At 44.0% G+C, this 6,445-nt stretch overlaps 1 long non-coding RNA gene across 2 annotated transcripts; it reads right to left on the bottom strand.

Moving 5' to 3' along the window:
* Positions 1-498: 498 nt before the first annotated feature.
* LOC119335321 lies at positions 499-1,659 on the bottom strand. 2 transcript variants are annotated; one of them, XR_005161817.1, is made up of 3 exons: positions 1,329-1,659; positions 697-810; positions 499-625 (listed from the first exon to the last, which is right to left on the bottom strand). It is a non-coding gene; the product is annotated as an uncharacterized LOC119335321 (long non-coding RNA). The 2 variants fall into 2 exon arrangements; XR_005161816.1 differs by having other exon boundaries at positions 697-805.
* Positions 1,660-6,445: the final 4,786 nt, after the last annotated feature.

Below are 6,445 nucleotides of genomic sequence, written 5' to 3'. Positions count from 1 at the left end.
TGAGGAGTGAGTTTGATTTTGGATCGGGTGAATTCGGCCACCAGAAGAAAACTCTCAGATTCAGCACCATCCACATTGGTTCGGACACCCCACTTGTTCCAAACTTCTTCTTCAAACTTATGCCCGACCTCAAAATTGAGATCGGAAAGTGACATGGCGAGAGGAGGGAGATATGAAGTAGAACTCACCGGGCAGGAGGTCAAAGGTGGAGGATCGACGGGGCTATGGTGTCCGCCGTGGCCGGAGTGGCACACGGCGGGGCGCAAGGGGCGAGGCGCTTGGGGCGAGGCACAAGAACAAAATACAAAATACCAATGCCTTTATCAGTCACCACCAATATATTTTCATACTAAATACGACAACCACACTCAGAGCACTAATCTTTCACTACATCATGTATTGCATGTTCATGCGCCATTTGTGTCCCCTTGGAGTGGTAGTGCCATTTGATCAACTGAAGTCTTCTCATCGCAGGTAATGCATTAGCGAAGAATTTCATCAGGATCGCCAGTAAAACCACATGTCCCAGATTCATACTTATGTTGTGTGCAAAAAGGATCACAACTGTCATGATTACATGGAACAGGAAGTTTGTAGGTTTGTTGCTTACACTTAGCATCTGTACCTGTATCCACAGAAACGCAGTAAGGCACGAAATATTTGAAGTAAAGCTTTCGTAACATGTTTTTTACTTACCATGACAGAAGATGAGTGCTAATATGAACATAGATGCAACTACTATTGACACCTTCCGCTCCATGGTTTATTCTTGGATCGGTAGCTTGAGATGTAGAAGGCGGAGTTTCTATCCTTCAAAAAGTACATTCAATCCTTTCAAAAAAAATATCACTGTGACATTTTCTATAAAAGACTGAAACTTGCTATTTCAAAAGAGCTGAATAAACAATTCTAATTCTGAACAATGTCATTTCATTTATTCCAGTTTCCATACCACGATTCCAGTGTCGTTTCAAAGAACGCGGACTATCAATTTCACATATGTGCACACTGTTTTGTTGAATTTAAGATCACAAAACCAACTAAAAAAATTGATTCATTCGTAAACTTCTCAATTATATAAATTGATTTCGCTGGATTCCACGATACATAAATCATGCCGTTCAAACCATGTTTCAATGTATTTCACACACATCCCACAACAACAACCGATGCTCTCTGTCACAAACATACAAACATCTAAAAATGAAGGAGCAGGGTAGGCCGGCCATCTGGTAAAGAAGCAAGGGATGTTCAAATCATTCAAAACAAAATCGAAATCGTTAAGTACAGATGGAGAGAGGTTAGGGGAGATGGGCTTCATTACTCACCAGATCTGGTGGCGGTCAGATTTGGAGTCGCCGGATCCAGCGACGCCCGTGCGCGGTGACCCGTCGTGGTGGAACCTCGCCGGAGTAGCTCTCCGCAACGCCCACCGCAGTGGATCCGTCGTCCGCCGGCGTGATTTGGCGTCGCTCTTCACCGGCCTGGTGGTACAGCCGCGAAGCTGCCGATCTTGGGTGTGTCCCCCGTGGTAGGTGACGGCCGCAGAAGCCGGATCCACTGCCGGAAGTTGGTGGAGAAGCTAGATCTTGTGGCGTCGGCGACCGGTGTGGAACTCACTAGAGAGAGAGAGAGGAGGAAGAGAGCTCGATGTGGGAAATATACAGCAGCGTGGGGTTTGATACGACTCGTACCCTGGAATTGGTGGGAAGAAGAAATCCTGTGGGGTCCACCAGCACGAATCTAAAAGCAGTGGCAGAGGGTGGATTTCCCGCCTGTAGCCACCGGAACCGGTCAAATTACTTATTCGACGGGTGCACAGTCTACCAACACACGTGGCTACACACAATAATGTTGGATAATATGCATGTGTTATATTTTTTTCCAACCGAGCTCACACCCCTTTATAATACTTTCATAACGAAAATAACCAGCACAATAGATTTCATCCGAACAACTAAACCAAAAGTGAAGGGGGCAGGAAAGGGACGAGCGAGTTCGATCATTAACATGAAACCTGTTGTAGATGCTCAAACTCGAGACATCCACCATGGGGCAAAAACCTGCCAACACCACTTGATGACAATTATTGAACAAAGAAAAGATCAGGCAGCCATTGGTCTTTCTTGAAACCAATCTCAGTAGGCATCCAATATCCGTGAGAGCTTAGCATAACACCAAAAGCTACCATCAAACCAGAAGAGACTTTCCAGCTCTCAACGCTGCACAGGCCCAATGCCATCTGCAATTAAGAACCTACCGCGAGAAGGAGACCTATTCGCCAGGGAAGCAGACATATGAGCCACCTTCCGTACGTCAGCCTTGAATGTGGTTCTATCCTCCAGTTTCAGCAATCATGCCCTACAAGTCAAAAAGGAACATGTAGTGAAAATAGCTTCCAGTTGGGAGCAAACAATGTGTCCATCAAAAGTGACTTTGTTTTGAATGCATCTGATCCCCCAACAAATAGCAGAAATGATCATCATATAAAACCTCTTTTGCCCTCAGGAAAGTAACAGTACAACCACGACCAACTTTGCCAATGAAATCTAGGGCTATAAGGAGCACCCATTGCAAGCCCAAAAGACCCAAATAGATCTAGCAAGTGTACAACCAAAGAACAAATTAACTAATTAGCAGCCTCCACATTGCAACAAAAGGAACAAGAAGGATTTCCTCCCCAATTAAGTTTGCGCAAGATATCACGTGTAGGGACACCATTCTAAAAAAGTTGCCACATAAAGATTTTGATATTTAAAGGGATATTGGCTTTCCAAACCCACTTATACTTTGGACCAGCCAACCCTTTCTCTAGCCACTTATAAACTGACTTAACAGTGAATTCCCCATTGTTAATCAGCGACCAAACAATGGAGTCTGAAGCATCACTTCTCTCAAAGGTCATGGCCCTAGAGACAACATCCTAGCATCACTAGCGGTAAAACGGCTAGCCACAACTTTCGTTGGTGGCGCGTCGTTTTTCATCAGCGCCAGCACTATTATTTTCAGATAGTGCTGGCGTCGGCCAATTTCGTATGCCATAGATATTTTGTTATTGCTGGGGTAGGAATCCTAGGGAACGACACCATATGTGGGTCCCAACGTTCCGACCTGGCCTAACTTAGTGCTGGCGAGGCAAAAGTGCCCTACAACAACACTAACCACAATAGCTATGGCGTCGTGGAGTAAGTTACGCCAGCAGTATATTTTGCGGGTCCGCCTTGGGCGCTCCATTTTTGACCCACCATAACATCGGTGTGAGTAGTATCTGAACGTCAGGGATACATAGAATTGTAATGATGTTCCCTATTTTTCGCACGCCAGTAATTACGTCGCAGCTGCATCCATTTAGATATTTTCCTCCTTCTACATCATCCCTCTTTCCCTCTTCCTCCTCTCTCTTCTCTTATTGAGAAAAAGACCAAATTCTTTCCTATGATTTCTTAAGTACGTAGTTAGATCTAGCTAGGTGATGCCTTAATTAAGCTTGCTATCCTTCACACTATCACTCACTAAGCTAGTTCTCTTCTCCACCCACTCAAACGCACACACTTGCATTAAAATTTCCACCACACTCCATTAATGGCGCCTCCAACTTAGGTACGGTCGGCCGGCCCCCCTCCCACACCATTGATGAGGTAAAATAGACAAAACTTCTTGTTAATTTATGTGCACATATATGATGCATGCGCATATGGATGGATATGTGATGGATGTGTGGATCAAATTAGTTGCTACCTATAGAAATTGCATTGCTCGTGAATTATTGTCTCGTGGTTTGTTTCATTTTGCATGCAAAATGTCTAGAGAGTTGTCAATGTTTTGGCGAAACGTTGATTCATTTCCGTTTCGTCAAATTTCTGGCACTCAATATGTCCCTTTTTTAGCAAGTCATGCTGAATTTTTTATGCCGTCATTGTTAATATATTTAATTATTTCTATACATTTACCTTTGCAACGCTGCTTGATCTATCGAAAGATTCAATATGGATCAAAGTGTGAAGGGCTTTTCTCAGTTTCACGGTGGCAAATATGATACAAAATGGTGAAGTGTAGATATTATGTCCATGTTTGACATGCGAAAATGGAGTTTTGCACAACCGGTTAAGAAGGCAGCGTGCTGGCGCACTTGCTCCGTCGCGGTTTTGTTGCAGGTTATATACGGTGGACAAAGCATGGTGAGGAGGATGTTATCGATTATGAAGGGTGAAATAATGATGTGGAAAACACTGGCAATGAAGCAGTGCCGCCGGAAGGAGGAAACAATGAACATGCGCATGCAGGAGAAAATGATGAAATGCCACCCAAACATGAAGAGGATCATGAGACTATCACGCGGGACATGTCGTTGGCTACAATGCTACAAGATCCTCATGTCAAAGATCTCCTTTGAAAGAAGATGACAACCGAGAGAGCTGCTATTAAAGAGGCTCTAAAGTTGGGGCAATTGAAATTAGATGCGAAAACTCCACCGTATGAAGGTTGCGATCCCAAGCACACCCACCTGCACGTCACACTCAAACTTATGGACATCAAGGCAAGATTCAAGAGCACAGATGCAAGTCTGGATGCTACATTGGAATATTTACACAAAGTTTTGCCCCGGGGGAATTTGTTGCCTCATGGTGTCGATGAGGCGAAGAACATCGTGTGCTCGCTTGATTTGCCGCATGTAAGATATCACGCATGCATAAATGATTGCATCTTATATCAGAATGAGTATGAGAATAAAACAGAGTGTCCAACTTGCAATAAACCTCCATACAAGCCTCGAAGGAAGGAACCTCCAAAGGTTGTATGGTACCTTCCGTTGATTCCTCGCTTGCAGCGTTATTTCGCTGACCCAAAGAAAGCAAACAACATGACTTGGCACAAGACAAGAATGTCTAAAAGTGATGGCATTCCGAGACATACTGCAGATGGTTGTCAGTGGAAAGCACTGGACAGTTTATAACCAAAATTCACAGCAGAACCAAGAAACCCCAGGTTGGGTATCAGTAGTGATGGACTAAATCCATTTGGCAACCCAGTAGCACACATAGTACATGACCCGTGGATGTACACTCTTTTGTGGACAAATTTTGAAGCCAAATGTACACTCTTCACCGGACGGAGGGAGTAGCACTATAGGAACAAGTGTCAAAAACGCTCTTATATTATGGGACGGAGGAAGTATACTTTTTATAGGAACGAATTCTTACAGAAGAACAACCACTTGAGATGGTTTACCTTGAAGAAAAGGCGGAAACGGCGCCCTTGCGTGTCCCAATATCAGTACAGTTACTAAGCTCCCAGGAAATGGAGCTTCATGGGGCGTCGAGCGTTTGAGGACCGAATGGGCCTATGCTGTCATTGGGTGGACGAAATTGACTGAACGGGCTGGGTTACTTTCCTTGGTGTACGTGTCGCTCTGGGCGAGTTGGACCTCGGAGCACGAAAGGAGAAACCGCCTCCTATGCACAGGCGGTTGCGGCGCTGCCGTAATCCATCTATCCATCTCTCTCCCTCTCTCGCAGGCTCGCAGCGAGCCAATGGTCGACTACAGCGACGCACCGGGCTTGAAGGCGTAGCAGGTGCCCGTGGTTGCTGAGGCACCGTAAGAGCTGCGGGAGGCCGCTGCGCCCTCGCCGTGCATCACTTTGTGTGCTTGGTAAGAAGTAGTAGATACCTTTGGGATTTTTTCTGGCTTGAGTTTTGAATCTGAAAGCCAGCCTGCGTACTATTGTTGAGCACCATGCATTCGCCATGTCACATGTGCTTGCATATTATGAGTCTTTATTGCTTTGAATCCTTTTCCTGTAGTTTCCAGTGTAAAAAGGCATATGTGCCATGTTCATCAGATAATATATAGACTGTAAATTGACATTAACTTCTTGCGAGTTATCATGAAGTGGTTGGTTCTGTTGTTTTTTAGGGTAGTTCCCCAACATGTTTGATACATTTTCCCGCAAAAAAGACATGTTTGATACATATAAATAGATTGTGGATGCCAAGATATCTGATACATGGTTACAAAATTTGACTGTATAATCTTATATTTTATCTCCTGAGCATATACTGAACAACAAAAATAACATACACGTCTTTGTGCAGGTGGCAGATTCAGAGTTTTCATATGTGAATGTGAGAGCTGTGACACCACACAAGACATGAACTAATTTCAGAGAACTCTCCATGGAAGTGATGGATCTGAATGCTTACAGGTACAAAACTGTATTGAATTCTAACTGGTCACATATGTTGCTTTTTGAAAAGTTTCCAGATTACATGCATGTATATCTGCTGGTCATTATAAATATAGTCAAACTGGTGTTTTTACAAATCATTGATAATGGGAAAAGTCACTTGATTTTTGTCAGTGTTGCTCCTAAGAATTACTTAAACCCAGAATCCAGGGATTTCATTAATAGTTAGGTGTGGAAACATAGCACTGCTATTCTTCATT

This window comes from Triticum dicoccoides, chromosome 7B (assembly GCF_002162155.2).
Source record: "Triticum dicoccoides isolate Atlit2015 ecotype Zavitan chromosome 7B, WEW_v2.0, whole genome shotgun sequence".
Taxonomy (NCBI): Eukaryota; Viridiplantae; Streptophyta; class Magnoliopsida; order Poales; family Poaceae; genus Triticum; species Triticum dicoccoides.
The sequence above is the reverse complement of the archived record's forward strand: the minus strand, read 5'-3'. Positions and strand labels throughout refer to the sequence as shown.